The sequence below is a fragment of the Equus quagga genome, chromosome 4, assembly GCF_021613505.1.
Source record: "Equus quagga isolate Etosha38 chromosome 4, UCLA_HA_Equagga_1.0, whole genome shotgun sequence".
NCBI lineage: Eukaryota > Metazoa > Chordata > Mammalia > Perissodactyla > Equidae > Equus > Equus quagga.
Genome location: NC_060270.1, coordinates 31,061,446 through 31,079,415, shown reverse-complemented (window position 1 = coordinate 31,079,415; position 17,970 = coordinate 31,061,446).

Sequence of the window (17,970 nt, the reverse complement as noted above, 5' to 3'; positions counted from 1 at the left end):
TTTTCATATTTTTCTCACTTTGTGTCATTGCAAATTTTATGTGTAGATTTAGGGAAAGGTTAATTATTACAATTAGAGGTTAATCCAATCATAATAGTTATATTTGGACAAAACTTCATGTCATATACCTGATTCAGTGAGAATGATACACTAAATATCAAAAGAGCATACAGAGGAAGTGATTTGAATTTAACATAATTGCATTTTAAGTAGATGAAAAATTTATAATAGACATTTCCTATTTTAAATGCGTTTTTCAAGTAGCAGATGATAGCTATTATAGCAAATTGCAAAAGAATGTAACAAGAAGTGATAAAGCGTAGAATATGAGAAAATGGTCTCCATGAGCTTGAAGATGAAGAAAAAGGTAAATACTAATAAAATAAGTTATTAATTCAAAACTAAGTTAAATTCAAGTATGTAATGTATGTTTGTGTGTATATTACTCTATCTGGAAAAATAGTTTATATACACGTTAATGTTTATTTCATAAGTGAATTAGTCACTCTTTAAAAATAAATGACATAGGGCTGGCCTGGTGGCACAGCAGTTAAGTACGCACGTTCCACTTCAGCAGCCAGGGGTTCACTGGTTCAGATCCCGGGTGCGGACATGGCACCTTGGGAAGCCATGCTGGGGTAGGCATCTCACATATAAAGTAGAAGAAGATGGGCATGGATGTGAGCTCAGGGCCAGTCTTCCTCAAAAACAAAACGAAACAAAAATAAAATAAAATAAAAATAAATGACATGTATGAGAAACACTAATACGAAAAAGTAAATTCAAAAGTATGTTTCCCATATAAGAAAAAGTATCATTGTTATAGGAACTTGTCTAAGTTTGGATTCCCTCAAAAACTGACTTTGAGATAGGATTTGGGTGAAAGTAATTTATTTGCAAGTTGTTCCTGGGAATCACTAAAAGGAAGTGATCATAAGTCAGGAAAAGTAGGAAAGTTAATAAAGAATGCAGTCATGAGTGGGTTACCACTATGGTCAACTGAGGCTCAGTTTCTCTGAGACCCTCCGAGACAGTGCGTATCTCAGAACTGTTCTACTGAGAGGCAAATATTTGGAGGTGTTTATCCATCAATTTCCAGCCATCAGTGGCTGAGGGTTACTTTCTGGGTATCAAATCTCCAGCAGATACTTTCAGCCTGAGCTGAGCATGTTCTAGTGGCCAGAGAAGACCTGCAGACAGGAAGTCATCGGCTTGTATAGGTACTATCTGTAGAAGATCTCTGGGAAGGAAGGGATCTGAGGCTCGGGTACAAGTGGCATTTGGTACAGAATCATGTGGAATTTTCTGTTGTCCTATTTTCACTACATTCAGCCATTATTATAAGGCATTACGATCCTGTCAATTCATATTATCTTTCTATCAGGCATTTTAACCATCTATATGTCTATATATTTATGTATCTATTTATCCATTATATCAATCAGGGAATGTCTACTTATTATATTGTTTCTATAGTTTTAAATGATGAGAATAAAACATATTTAGAGGTTAAAACCCCTTCACATTTACAGTCATGTATAGCACACATACAAACTTACTTCTTTTTCCATTTGTGCGTGCCTAATTCATACTTTCCCTTTCCAGAAATCAGATTTACTCACATGGCAGCTAGAGTAAAATAACCCAAAAGGAAAACTGTACAATCAAATCACGAAAGTGAGAGAAAGATTTTTCAGTATCTCTGCCAACTAAAAAGAAACAGAATATTTCTTCTGTGAGAACATCTGATCCACCATAAGATGATCTATATTATAAAATTAGGTTTAGAGCAAATTGAGATGAAATACCATAAATCACGTATGCCTTCATCTTAACCAGGGGAAAAATGCTTATATTCATGTGTATTTTGAATGTACACTATTTTTTTTTTTTAGTTAACATGTTCCTACATTTATTTTTCCCTTACTATCCTTTGCTTCAAGTGCATAAAATATCTTTCTACACAAATTATTGGGAGCATAGTTTATTTATTTAATTATACAATTATTTACCAGAACAACTTAGATGTCAGGCAATGCTTTGTGGGTGTTAGAGTTATAGGACAAATACGTTATCATCCCTGGCTTAAAGAACTCATAATTTATGGGACAGATTTACATGCAGCAACACTATAAAATAAAGAAGAACGTGTCATTAGAGGTATACAAGAAATACGCTAGAGGAACAGACGGGGGGAAGGCAGTAGTTAATCCTGACTGATGATTAACCAGGGGTTTACAGAGGAGGTATTTCATTTGGACCATGAAGAATAGGTGAAATTTCAATGCACAGAGTTGGGGTGGGGCAGGGGTATACCTAGGAGAGCAAATAGAATAATTAAAACCATGGAAACGTTAAAGCGCATAGATTATTTTAGAAAATGGGAGTCTTGGGGATGGTTGGCATATAGCTCCTTAGTTGGGATGCAGAAATACTATGCAAGAAAGACACGCTGGGTTTAGGTTGTGGAGGATGGGCAGGAACTCACAAGGCACTTAAAGTTCTTTCTATCAGCTGTTGTGAGAAATAAAAAATTTTGAGTAAGAAAGTCACACAATCAAAACTGTGTTATATGAAGAGAAGTGACTGTGATTTCCTTGTGGAAATCACTCATATACAGTTACACAAAATGGGTGGGTGATTAGAGAGAAAAATTTATAAATGGGTAGATTTACTTCCAAAATTTATAAGCTGCCGGAGTTAACCATGTTAGAGGCAGAAGGATCCCAAACTACAACAGTAGCGATGGGAATAAAAAAATACAGACATTTCCAGGGTAAAAACTGTCAGCATTTTATGAACCACCAGATTCCAGAGCAGTGGGAATGAGGGCAGCTCAATATAGATCTGTGGTTTAGTGCACATTGTTGGTGCTCTGCCCAGAGTCCTTCTGATCCCTGTATCAGGTTTGAGTGTACTTTCTCCAGAACCCGCGTGTCTTTGCGCTCTCTTCTCTCTTTGCAGGACAGTGGAGAGTCTGAAATGCCTGGAAACTTATATCCCTGTAGGATGGCCTTTAAAATAACTGACTGATGGGAGAGTAGAAAAGCCCAGCCCCCTTGCCTCAAACAGCGACAAACAATGCAAGATAATTTACTGTCTGAGCTCCTGTGGGGAATAAGTTGAGGCTGGTACTTTGCCTAAAATTGCATCCCTGTTGATCTTTCCTTTTTCCCGGGGTGGCTTCCTCCACACCTTTACTCATTTTTTTCTGGGATCGCTTCCTCAATAATCACTTACACATGGACTCCTCATCACAGCGTCTGTTTCTAGGATACCCATCTGAAAGGGAGGTTTCAAGGTTGAAGCTTTTGATGAAATTAACTGAAATAGGGAACATGGGTTCTAACTCTTGGACTCACTTTATGTTGAACTCCCAAGAGCGTCTCTCATTGATCTGTTTATGTTCATGGAAACGAATTACCTCCTGTTGGAATCTGAAGTAGAAGGTAGACAAACAAAGTGCTATCAAAAGTAGCATGGTCAAAATTTAAGGAAAAGAGACAAATTGGGAAGGAACAGGGTAAACTATGAGAGAGCAGAGGACTGTGACCACAGGGTATTAGAGCCTGACATGATTCCCATCTCTATTCTATCACTAAATTTTCCTGAGAGCCTCATAATTCCCTCCTTTGTGAAACGGGGCCATCCTGCGTCACTCTACTGCCAACATATAAATTCTTGGCTCCTTCCTCAGGAGACTGGTTCTGTAGGCTAGGGTGAAAAATGAACACCTGGACTTTATTTTTCCAGGTTTATTGAGATAAAATGTCAAATGAAATTGCAAGATATTTAAAGTGTATGGCATGATTATTTTGATACACTATATGGACATTGTGAAAAGATTCCCCAATTGAGTTTACACATCTATCACCTCAGTTAAGACACTTAAGAAGTGTTAATTCTCTGTTGAGGTACTGAAGAATGTTGTGAAAACTTTTCCAGCTGGCTCTAGTTGATTTTTAAATATATGTTTCTGCTAAATTTTTAAATTCTTTTTAATTCGTATCTGTAAGTCTATAACCTAACATAGAGGCTTGGACAGAACAGGTTGCCCATAAAAATAGTTGAATGAATGAATTCCATATGGTAAAGACTGAAGGAGAAATGACTTCTATGTTATATGACTGTAAGTATGTGTGTTTGTACAGATGTGTCTATGACAATGAATTTTTAAAATCATAGATTCAATAATATCTAACCAAGTTCTCATTCCCATAACAGAGTAGCTGTAAAACCTTAGTCTTCAGCTCTATCATATCTTTTCTTTTTGTTTTGAGGAAGATTAGCCCTGAGCTGTAAAAATTTGCTGCCAATCCTCCTCATTTTTTTGTTGAGGAAGACTGGCCCTGAGCTAACATGCATGCCCATCTTCCTCTGCTTTATATGTGGGATGCCTACCACAGCAGGGCTTGACAAGTGGTGTGTAGGTCCACACCCAGGATCTGAACTGGTGAACCTGGGGCCGCCGAAGTAGAACATGCAAACTTAACTGCTGCGCCACCAGGCCAGCCCCTCTATCACATCTTAATGTACTTTCTAGTTATTCAGCCCTAGAATAGTCTGAGGTCATGAAGTCACCAAGTAACAAGGTCAAGCTCCAATCTCCCTCCTCCCGTTCTCTCTTGAACTTATTCCTATTAGCTTTCATTCCTCTCAATTCAGTGAAACTGTTCTTGTCATGGTATCCAATGATATCTTTGACAATGCAACAATCCTCATAAAATTCAACATTCCAAAGTATGAAACAATGGGTCACTCTCTTCTTGCAACAATTTCTTCCATTGGCCAGGCATTGCTCTTTCTGGGTCTTCTTATGTCACTTCTAATTTCTTTTTATTTCCTTCTTCCTGTTTCTCCCAGACCTCATTATTTCTACCCCTAAAATTACTCTCTTGGTAGGCTCATCTGTGTACCATCTCTATGTTGATCACTCTCCAATTTTTAAATGCAGCCTGGGCCTCTCTCCTGAACTCTATTCTCTTATATCCAACTGCCTATTTGGAATTTCCATTTGGTTGTCCAATAGGCATTTCAAAATTAACATATCTAAAAATAAACTCCTGATTCTACTGCCCCAGTTAAACTGAATTCTTAGACTTCCCATTTCAAGTAAGTAGCCATAATCTTGAAGAAATTCTCAACTCCTCCCTTTCTCTCACTGCCACTCAACATCAAATCCAGAAGCAAATCCTCTCATCTCTATTTTTAAAATATATTTAGACTTTGACCAGTTCTTATTATATCTACCAACAGCACCCAGATCCAAGCTGCCATCAAATCTCTACTAGTTAAGAGGATTCTTTTAAGTTACAAATCAAAATTTTTGCTCATTTGTTCAAAACCTATCAATGGCTTTTGACCAACTCAAGATAAAAACTAAATCCCCTGACATACGCCACTAAGTTCTTCTTGGGTTTTTCCTGTCCCTGACCTCAGTCCTTATCACCTGTTACTGTCCCCCACTGCTCCAGCAAGCCTGGCTCTTTGCTGTTCATAGGGTGTTAACACTTGTTCTCTCTGACTGTAAAACTTCTTTATGGATATACATATGTCTTATTTTCTTTACTTCTGGTTTCTACTCCAATTTCACCTGTAAAATGGTAACTTTTCCCCTCCACACTTCCCAGACCCCATATTCTACAGTCTTTATCTCCATTACATTGATTGTCACAATATGACATACATTCTTTACTTATAGATTTGCTTAGTATTTGTCTCTCTTTATTAGAATGGAAACTCCTTGAGGATAAAGAATATGTCATTTTATTCATTTCTGTATCCACATTTCCTTGAAAAGTTCCTGGAACATAGTAGCATTCAGTATGTATTTGTTGAATGTCTTGTTGGATAAATTTATTCCCAATTCTGAATCGCTCCTTGTCTAATGTTTACATTATTCCTCAAAAACAGAAATCAACCTAACAAAGCATTGAAGGCATAGAAAAGTTCCATCAGATGACTTTAAGGAGAAATATATTGCCTAGCACTGACGTTTATAAATGCTTTACCTTTGGACATCTTACTTAGCTTTTTGAGTTTTAGTTTCCTCCTCTACAAGGAAAATCAAAAGCCCTACCTTTCAAGTGCAGTATTGGAATGAAATGAGACAGTATATGTAAAGTGCATAGCTCAGTGCCTGCCTCTTTATAGGGGCTTCATAAAACTAGTTTATGCCTTTACGTTCCAAACCAGGGATTGAGTCAAGTACTTTGGGACAAATACAATATGCTCACTTGCTCAATGCTCAATGAAACTCAGTACAAATATTACTAAGTACCAACCATATATATGGTGGCATTTTTGGTGGTAATTGTGAAAGAGAGAGAGAGAGAGAGAGAGATCATAAAATTAAAAAAGATATGGTATCATCATCCACAGACCTTACAATGTAGTAAGGAAATGGACAGTTGATTTACACCAACTGAAACCAGTCTAGGAACATAGCATAGTATAGGAGAAAGCATTGGATTTGGAGTCAGAAGACATTACTTTGAACCCTAGTTCATTGATGAACTAGTTTTTCAATGAGTTTAGTTTCATTGATGACTTGCTGGGTCGTTGTGTGCAATGATTTTACTTCTCTGAATTTATTTTGTCACCTGTAAAATTTAATTGTTAATAATAATGCAACTGACAAATTTGGGAACTTTAAATGAAGATGGGTTGTTGGAGAGTTTCTGATAAATTGTAAAACTCTATAAATAAGTTCAGTACATCTATAGGAAACATTGGGCATCCTTTTAGCTGTATTCCCATTGCATTTCCTGCACTGCATATTGGCACTTATCTCACATCATCACACATTTGTATAAGTCTCATCAGTGAAGTGAGAGTTTCTTGAGGGCAGAAATTGTTTTATTCAGTTTAGTTTTATGGTGAATATTTAATAAATATTAAAGGAAAGAAAAGGTAAGGAAAATGAATAAAAGCAATAAATGGTTATAATAAAGGTATAAGCATAACGGAGGGAATAATAAATGTCAACTTGCGTAGAGGGATAGAAATAGAGAAGACCTCTCAGGGGTGACATATTCAAATTGAGTCTTGAGAGTTGAATTGGAGTTTGACAGGCAAAGGATAAAAGAACATTACAGGTGCAATAAAGGCTCCTCAGCTGGGCTTAAAGAATAGGATTTTAGGGACTCATAAACTGATTATATATTTTTACGTGTTTGTGCATTTTCTCCCAAGGTTAGGAACCATAGTTTTCATGATTTTCTCAAAGTTGTCAATGTCACAATAAAAAGTTAAGAATTATTGAGGTCAAGAGAAAAAGTTGAGCAAAAAGTAAATAGGGGGACAGCCAGAGCATAATTAGGGAGTAAAAATTTCTTATAACTGAGTTGTACTGACCCTGTACTTTCAAATGTGAAAAATGAGGAATCTTATTTTTTTCTTCTGAAAAATAAGTAATAGAATTTTCTTATGCTTCCAAACTCAATACAAACTGGCTTTCATAAGTGCCGATGCCTGATCTGTTATTAAATATAGCTTAAGTACTGTCCAGAGGGAAGAAAGATAAAAACCCATTTATTCATTCAAAACTGTCCACTTACTGATTCACAACAACTCTTTGAAGTTTTCTTGATTCTCTGATTCTCACTTATTCTTAAACAGCAGGATTTTAGTCTTTGATTGTTTCCAACTGAGTCCTGGCCTCGTTCCCTATAGTACAGAACAGCTGGTTGCCTATGGAATCCCAGCAGTAAATGCCAAGCTAAAGATGGGCTATAGAACACTATGTTTCAAGAACAAGTTAGATCTTCATTTTAAAAGAGTCGAAATTGTTCCTGCTGTTGAAGATGGCAATGATTACTATGCTCATTGCAATTCCGAATGGCTTATGCTTTTTATTTGTTTGTTCTGTTTTCCTTACAGTCAAATACCACTTAGATTTCTCCTTTATGCATACTATTAAATTACTCAGAAATTATGTTATCCACCACAAATCTTATAAAGAGGGGCGTACTGTCTGGGGGGAACAGTCTCTTTCGTATAGGGGTCTCTTCAGGGAATGGTCTGCTGAGTTATCTGGTGAACCCATTATACACCTTCTATAACCTTGGGAGAGGTGTCAGCAGCGTCAGGGCTTGTATCATCAGTAATGATTTTATACATCGGAAAGTCCAATTCACTTGATTAACAAATTAGTGGGGAAGCTTCACTCTTACCCTCATATAGGCTCCACCCATACAAACATGTCTTATCTAATTTGTTTCTGCTGGGTGAGTGAAGATACACTGTAGAGCAGAGATAGGCAAAAGGGAAGAAATAATAAACTCAGTAACGGTAACTCTGCACATTTGTATAGCAGTTTGCAGTTTACAAAGTACTTTCACAGAGTGTGACATACTGGAAAAAGGGTAGAATTTGCATTCAAAGAAATCTGTATTTGATTAGTGGATCTAGAGTTTGTAAAGGTCTGAAAACACTTACTCTGTAAGCTTCAGTCTTACTGCTTTTATAAAGAGGGTCATCTATCTAGTCTACCTCTCAGCGTCGTAGGGAGAACTGATTGGAATGAAACGAGACATGGAAAGTGAAGGCATGGGTAAATTCTGAGCGCTCCATTGAGGTTAAACATCATCATCATCATTTTTTTGAATCTGCAGAAAGGAGAATAACTTCTCATTTAATTAAGATTGAAGTAAAAAAAGCATTGAATTTTTATCTTATCATGATAAGTAAATATTAAATATGCAACTAAATTTTCCATGGATTTTATTTTAAAGAGGCAATATTAATGGGTAGTAAGATAAAACAACATTTTCAGTAAGATTAGTGTCTTGAGAAGATAAATTATCTCAATGTGGGAAAAACGAAAACCTACCTTAAGAGTGGAAAAATTATACAGAAGTCAAGGCACTGAGTTGAGGGAAAAGTAAGAGCGAGAACTAGAGAGAGAGTGGAGAAATGATTTTCGATACAACATAAATATCGGTCGATGAGATCAGGGAACAAGACTTGCAAAAAGTCCTTTCTCTAGCTGTCAAGACTTGTGAGAGATAAAATGAGTAGCCCAGTTTACTGTCTAGAGATTCTTATGTCTAAGCTTGAATTAAATACTTAAAAATAAAAATGTCAGAGATTGGAAAAGAATAAAAAATATAGTTGATTTGTAAGATGATGAAAGAATTTTATATTGTCGAAAAAATTATCCAAAACTTGGAATCAAGGCAAAACAAGATCTCATGACTTTTCATTGCAATGCTAGAGCATTGTCTAACAGAATTCTTAGGAATTCTTTAACTGTCTAGGGGCCTGTCCCTTTGATTCAGGCTCAGATTTTGAGAAGTTATCTACTAATTTTTATTTTTTTAACCAGGTAGAGATACAAATGAGTTTTGCTCTGTAGAAAAGATAACTCCATACATTTACTGCCTTATAGGACTCTAACTTAGCAAAATTATTCCAGTATGATTTTCCCAACAGACTATATAAATCTGTTCCTCAAATACTCTTTAAACCAAGTGATTAATTCTTCTGTTCATGAATTAAACAATTTGTGACATGCATTACTCTAAATTTGTACATCACATTTTTAACTTCTGAAAAATGACATTTTCACATTTTGTTTTACTTTTGTACCTAACATTATCTGCATACTTTTTTCCCAAAATTCAAGAACACAACAACAAATTTGGCAAATCTGTCTGATTTTAATAGAATTTGACCTGTGGTTTGCATTTCGATAGCATTATTTTACCAATTTTTTCACTCTAATCCCATTGACCTGATTGTTGGTAAGCAGTAGCATTATTCACATTTCTAACTGAATGAAGTGAGGCAGAAAGCTTTTTAAAATTTTAATGATATTAAGTGCTAAACATCACCAAGGATGCCTGCATCAGAAAAGAAATTAGGGTTTTTGACAAGGTGGTGAACTAATAAAATCTACAGGCTCCCTTCTCAAATCCCAACTCAGGAAATACTAAAGATTTAAAAGAAGTTGAGTATAAATTAATCTTATAAACTAATAAAAACTTAGTAGAGAAACCAGTGAATTGAAAGAAAGGTGATTCTCAGTGCTGGAGGTCTAGTTGGTAGAAGGGCTGAGATGGTTAGAAAGGTGTCAGGCAGGAAGGATCAGAGAGAAACAAGAAGAAGCTAGTCTACCTGCCTTTTGGAGAGAACAGAGAGGTGGAAATACATATTGATGAATGTTTTCCTTAAGGTTCTCCTGAGAAATAGAACCAATAGGCTGTGCCTGTGTGTGTGTGTGTGTGTGTGTGTGTGGGCATGCACACACGTATTTTTCTCTCTCAGAAAGAGACAGAGAAAGAGATGGGGCCACTAAAAAGTGGGAGGAAGAAGAAATTATTTAGAAGGTAATGTTAGAGGTAAAACTATAAAGCTAATAAAAGAAAATATAGACAAATATGCTCCTAACCTTAAGATGAGAGAGAAAAAGATCTTAAAATCCCCAAAGTCATAAACCATAAGGCAAAGAAGAGACAATAACTACACCAAAATTAGATTTTTTTTTTGTTCATTATAGGACATCAGGAACAAGACAATAATCTGGGAGAAGAGATTTCCACACGTAGAGCATTATGAAATAAGAATCTAGAATATTGAAAGAACTTCTTCAAAAAAAGAAGAAAATGAAAGGTAATTCCATAAAATAGACAAACTTTTAAAGGGGCTTCAGTGGTGTTTCTATGTAACCCCAAATATGCACATTGAAACATCAATGAAGCATTTTATACAAGTCACATCAGATGGAAAAAAAGTAGAGGGCGGGGGAGGAGAGAAAGGTTAACACCAAATGTTTGCAAAGACATATGTATCTGTTATGGTTCAATCAGAGAAACAACTGCTAACAGAGATATCAAATAATGTACTTATTATAGGGATTTGAACTTCCACAATTATAGGAAATGGTTAATCAGTCTATATGAAGCTGTAGTTTCTACATCCATGCTGGGCCTGAAGGAAAAGCGGTTAGGAAGGAAAGATGGAATTTTAAGGAGGGGAGTACAAGGGCAAATCAAAACCCACAGAAAGGAACAAACTGAAACATGTGTCAGACTTGCACTACCTCCAAACCTTCAACTGTGATGATGCTGAATGCGCACCTGACCCAGGAGTCAGGGGGCTGAAGAAGGACATTCGACAGGAGCTGAAGGAGCAGTGGGCCAGCTGCTGCCTCCACACCACAGAGTGCCTGCAGACCCAGGAGATCCAGGAAAACATGTGAGAACTGCAACAGTGTCTGATACCATTGCCGTGAGCTTTGGAGCATACAATGCTATGGTTCCTGCTGCTCTTCTGCTTCTCAAAACTCATACAAAAAGTCTTTTGTGGACCACAGTGAACCAGAACAATGCAGGGAAAGAAATTCTAGGAAATGTAATTCTAGCTTAACTAAGATGACCCAATACAAATTCACCACAGGCCACCCCTTGCCTATTTGGTATCCATATATATTTCTGTTAGACATAGTTAATTTAATATCCAAATAAAGATAACAAGAAAATCATGCTCTTGCCAAACATCACGCAAATTAAGCAGGTTCTTACACTTCCAAATGTGCAACTCTCTCCTCAACAGAGAACACACTGTCCCTTGATTGATCTTCGGGTAGCATTCATTCCTCTTCTAGTTGAGTCACATTCTCCCTTTGATACCCTATAACTTAAATATTTGGAAGTAAAATTAACTACCATTAATACGTTTTGTGTTAGATGGCAGGGGAATGGGAGAGGTAAGATGAAAAAATGGTTAATATATACATAAATGTATTCATGTTAAAATAAGAGAAACAGATGCTCATAACTATGACAGTCCTTGTCCCTACAATCAGTCACATGGTCATAGCTGGTATTTGCAACTACCCTTTTTCTACTTTGCTTTTGGCAAGCACCTTGGCTAGCCTCAGTTCCTTGCCTATGGAATGACAAAACCTTCATTTCTGAGAGTCTGAGCCATTAACATCTTCTCCTATATGGGTTGTTGCAGTTTCCCATTGACTTTAATCACAAGGTCCTATGAATAATAAGAAGCAGCCCAGGGGATCTCTGCATTCAGATAGACTCCTCCTTATCCTCATTGTGTAGTAGCAACCTCATCTCTCCTTGGCAGTCAGGATCAATTTTCACAGAAGATTCAGGAACCCCTTTTTTCCCTGTAGATTCTCTAGAACGAAGAGCACAATGTGGCCAGATAGCATTCTCTCTTTCTAGTTTATGGAAACCACTGCCATGTGTCCTGGTAGAAGCATTGCTGTATTCCCTGATGAAGCTTCTTTCCTTTGAAAACTGAGATTTCTGGACTAGTAGAGTCCACAGTTGCAGTAACAGGAGAGAAATTTTGCAAGTGCTTCACAAACATATTAATTCATAGCCACTACCTTTTCTACCCCTTGATTAGCAGATTCGTGAATCCTGGATATGGGATAAGCAACATAATGTTGGTTTCTAATTTAAATCATATACTACATTTTAAAGGACATTACTCCAGCCTCAGAAGATAATGTCCCCTGCCTGGAACCATAACTGAGCCTTCAAAAGGCCATTGAAATGTTCTATCAGGCCAGCAGCTTCAAGATAAGGGGAAATGTGGTAAGACTAGTAAATTTCATGAGCATGAGTTCACTGTCTCACTTTACTTGCTATCAGATGAGTATTTTGTTTTGTTTGGTTTGGTTTGGTTAAAATAAATGCTACATGAAAAAACATGGCAGTAAATAAGGCATCCCATTAACACACAGATAATGGATTTGGTAGAAGTATTGTGGGCAGAGAAGGCAAATCCATATCCAGAGTAAGTGTTTATTTCAGAAAGGACAAAAGATTGCACATTTCTTGGTGGAAGTAGTCCTGTGTATTCAATCTGACACCAGGTGGCTGGCTGATCTCCTGGGGGAATGATGCCATATTAGCGGTTCAGAATAGGTTGATGTTGTTGGCATACTGGACATAGTAGTGGCTAAAGCTAGGTCAGTCGGTGTGTGGAAGTCTATATTGCTAAGCCCATGCAAAACTTCCGCCTTTGCCAACATGACCATTTTATCATGAGTCCTTGAGGAAGGGCAGGTTAGATAATTGACACATATCCCAGAATAGGTCATTCTTACCATATTATTATTAAGAGCCTCCTTTGCTGAATTTGCTTGTTGATGAGAATTCATGTGGGCACAAATATCTTCAAACCCTGTGCCTCTTTGAAACCTCTGTTTATATACTTCTTTCTCAGATCTTTTAACTAATTTCCCCATCATATTACTTTCAAATTCTCAACCATCAGCCAAACTATTAGCCACTGCCTACTATTAAGTGTATATCCATTATCTCTAGCCTTTATAGCAAATTGCAAAATCTTGTGCATTGCTCAATATTGTGCCTATGGTTCTCAACTTGATCTGTCAATTCAAAATCCCAGCAGGTTATTTAGTGGATATTGACAAACTGATTCTAAAGTATACATTGAAAGACAAAAGACACGGAATAGACAACAGATTACTGAAGAAAGAGAACAATATCAGAGAATGAATACTATCTGACTTAAAGACTTATTACAAACTTATATTAATCAAGACAGTGTGGTATTGGTGAAAGACTGGATGAATAGATCAATGGAACAGAATTGAGAGTCCAGACACAGACCACATGAATATAGTCAACTGATTTTTGACAAAGGAGCAAAGGCAACATGTTGGGGAAAGGATAGTCTTTTCAATAAATGATGCTGAAATAACTGAACATCCACATGAAAAAAATTGGATGTTGACCCTAACCTTACACCTTTCACAAAAGTTAACTCAAAGTAGATCACAGACCTAAATGTAAAATGTGAAATTATAAAACCTACAGAAGATAACATAAGAGATAATCTAGTCAACCTTGATTTTGGTGATATGTTTTTAGATGCAATACCAAAAGCGTAATCCTTAAAAAAATTCATAAGTTCGATTTCATTGAAATTAAAATCCTCAGGTCTATAAAAGATGGTGTTAAGAGAAAAGAAGATGAGCCAATAGACTGGGTGAAAATCTTTGCAAATATATATTTAATAAAGGACTGGTATCTAAAATACGCAAAGAACTCTTAAAACACAATAACAAAAATGGACAAAAGATCTGAACAGACACATCACCAAAGAAGATACACAGATGGCAAATAGGCATACGAAAAGGTGTGTAATATAGTGTCTTCATTCAGGCTGCTGAAATAAAGTATCATAGAATGGGTGACTTATAAACAACAGAAATTAATTTCTTACAGTTCTGGAGGCTGATGTCTGAGATTAAGTGCCAGTAAGTGCAAATTCTGGTAAGAACTTTCTTCCAGTTTGCAGACTGCCAACTTCCCCTTGTAACCTCACATGACAGAGAGAAGAGAAAGGAAGCAAGTACTCTTATAACTCTTAAAAGGGCACTAATCCCATTCATGAGGGCTCCACCCATATGACCTCATCTAATCCTAATTACCTCCCAATAGCATCACATTGCAGGGTGTGGTTTCAACATATGAATTTTGTTGGGACACAATCATTCAGTCCATAACAATTTGTAATTAGGGAATAGCAAATTAAAACAATGACCACTACACACCTTTAAGATGGGCTAAAATCCCAAACACTGACAATATCAAATACTGCAGAGGATGTGGAGAAGAAGGATTCTCACTCATTGCTGGTGGAAATGCAGAATGGCACAACCACTTTGGAAGATTGTTTAGCAGTTTCTTACAAGCCAAACAGAGTCTGAACACGCAATGATCCAGCAATCGCCCTCCTAGGTGATTACCCAAATGAGTTAACAACTTTTGTCCACACAAAAACTTGCACATGAATATTTATAACAGCTTTATTCGTAATTCCAAAAACTAGAAGCAAAGAAGATGTTCTTCAAAAGGTGAATGGGTAAACAAATTGGTACATCCATACAATAGAATATTATTCGATGAGTAAAACAATAAAAGAGTTATCAAGCCAAGAAAAGACATGGAGGACTTTTAAATGCATATTGAGGAGTCTATCTCCAAGCCAAAATCCTACGTGCTATCTTTCAGTCTTGACCAGAGGCAATTGCAAAGCCTTTATGTGGCAGGTCTCATCAGGGAAAGCTGCCCTCTCCACGCGAGACTTAGTGTACAGTCTGAAGGGAGGTACAGTCAAGTCCTCAGTGTCCCCCCCGCCCCACCCCAGCTGGCCATACTCATGCATGTCTGCCTTCCTAGCTCAAGCACCTCAATTTGAAGCCTCGTTATAGGGGGCCCTTGGCTGAGGCCTTTCTCAGGTACCTTTGCCATGACCACTGTATGGGGAGGCCTTGAAGACAGTTTTCTCCGCTCTGACTCCATATTCAGTACTTTTCCACTCCTTGCCCTCTGCCTTCTCTCCTCCTCTCACAAGTCCCATAAAACAGCAGGAGCCTTCTGTTCAGGGCTCCCTTGGCAGATTCTCCCATCTGCACTGATACATCTGACCTTCCTCTGGCACCATTCTATGGGGGAAAGGGAACACTGGGGAAACTGGTGCTTTTTCCAGGTTAACCTCTTCCTAACCCATCGTAGGAAATGATTAAAGGAGTGACGGTTACTTTCATCTTGGCTCATCGCCTTAACTGACCACCTCCACACCTGGCAGCTCAGCTTTCTCGGTCTCAGCTCTTGGCACATATTGCTTACTAAAAGAAGCCCATCTGAAAAGACTAGGTACATACTGTACAATTCCAAACTTATAACACTCTGGAAAAGGCAAAACTAGGGAGACAGTACAATATCAGTGGTTTCCAGGATTCAAATTGTTAAGGTGAGTAAATGAGCTTAGGGGATTTTTAGGGTAGTGAAACTGTTCTATATAATATAGACTCTAGTGATGGATATATGGCATTATGCATTTGTCAAGACCATAGCTGCGTATAACAAAAAGAAGTGAATCAATATAATCTATGGACTTCAGTTAAAAACGATGTGTCAGTATTGCTTCACCAATTGTAGTAAATGTACCACACAAATGCAAGATGTTAATAATAGGGTAAACTCTTGGGGGGGGGGGTGAGCAGGGGAAGGAGAATAGTTGTATGGGAACTCTCTTTACTATATCCTTAATTTTCTATAAACGTAAAACTGCTATAAAAATTGTCTATGAATTTTTTAAAAATTGTGTCTACTGGGAGAATTTTCTGTTAGGACCATCCTTCAGGGACTCCCTGGTGGGACTGGAGTGCTAGATGTGCTACAAGGCCCAGATTTCTTTTTCCTGAGTCATTGGTCATAAGGAATTCCCCTCGAGACCATAGTTATAGCTTAAGAGGGAGTGCATATGGGGCATGAAATGGGCCATAGGAATCTCTGCCATTTATTCATGAAACTTACTGATGCTTTTATTACTTTCTCAAGCTTGTCTCATATATACCACTTCCATATGATGACAGAATGCTATTGTGCATGCTCAACTTTATAATTTGGTAAGTCAGAAAATGTCCATTTTGCAATAAGCTTCCAAGGTCATGTGACAACATGTTGGCCTATGGTCAGGCATTCTGTCTCTAGCAAGCCCTGCAGTAAGTCAAAAACTGTTGTCCAAAAGAAGAATAGTTATCTGTGAAGGATGGTATAGCTTTTCTCCAAAATCCTGAGGACTGTACTGTGATTCACCTGTAAATGCCTGTGAAATAATCCATATCTCATTTATATCTGCCACAGACAGTACAAGGACCATCAGATTTGCAGAGTCATATGGCCCAAGCGGCAGAGCAGCTTGCATGACAGCCTGGACCTATTGCAGATATTTGTCCTGTTCTGAACCCTGTTCAAAACTGGCAGCTTTTTGGATTAGTCATTTTATCAGAGTGTAAGTAGCATGCCCAAATGAGATACACTTTGACTCCAAAATCCAAAGAAGGTCATTAGGTGTTGCAGTTTTTCTCTTTCTTAGTTGCCAGATGTCGGAACTTACCCTTTACCTTGGAAGAGATATCTTTACATGCCCGGGATCACAGGGTCCTTACAAATTTCACCAATATAGAAGGTTCCTAAATTTTTGTGGGATTTATTTCTAAGTGGTCAATTGTCTCTTGGAGAAGTTATGCCATATGAGGGGCTCAATATTGATCTCTGTTGATGACAAGTTGAGTATTCGAAGGCAGGTATAGCTAGATGTGCCTTGTAAGTAAGAGTCGATGCTGTTGGACCCATTTGTAGCTTCTGTCTCTGCCACTGTGGCCACTCCCTCCATTTGACCATCTATAGTGCCACTTCTGGCATGGCTAATGACAAGTGTTGAAAAACATCAACTGGGCAGGTTATTTTACCCACTTGATTGTTCGGTGACTCTTTTATGGTGGGTGTTAAGAGGTGGTGTAAAACTTTTACTCTTTATGCTCACTCTCTTGAGTCCATCTACACACCTCTACCCCTGACTTTCTTGTCACTGATCATCCAGTCCTCCTCCCAGCTCTCCAATAGATGATCAGACCATTGGCCTCCGCCCATGACCCTGTATATATTCTCACTTCAAGCTGTGTTTCCTTCTGCACAAGTAAATAACTAAGTGCACTTCTTGCAGCTCTGCCCCTGGGGGCTAATGTCCGTTTCTGGTTGTGTCTATGTACTGAACCAGACCATCTGGAAATCAAGTTTGCATACTTTCCTCCTCTTTCAGCTGCTCACACTACATAGCTATTGATTTTGTGCAAGTCCTGCTGCTGATTGTGGTTTGGCCATACTTATTTTTATTCTAGATTTTTGTGGAATATTCTGACTCTTAGATTGTGAAAGATGATGTTCATGGACTTTTTAAATTTATACTTCTTGGTTTTCAGGAGGAGATTAGCATGTGTAAATACAGTCATGCATTGCTTAACGGCAAAGATATGTTCTGAGAAATGCATTGTTATGTGATTTCATCATTGTGCAAACTTCATAGCGTGCACTTACACAGACCTAGATGGTATAGCTTACTACACACCTAGGTATATGGCATTAGCCTGTTGCACCTAGGATACAAACCTGTATAGCA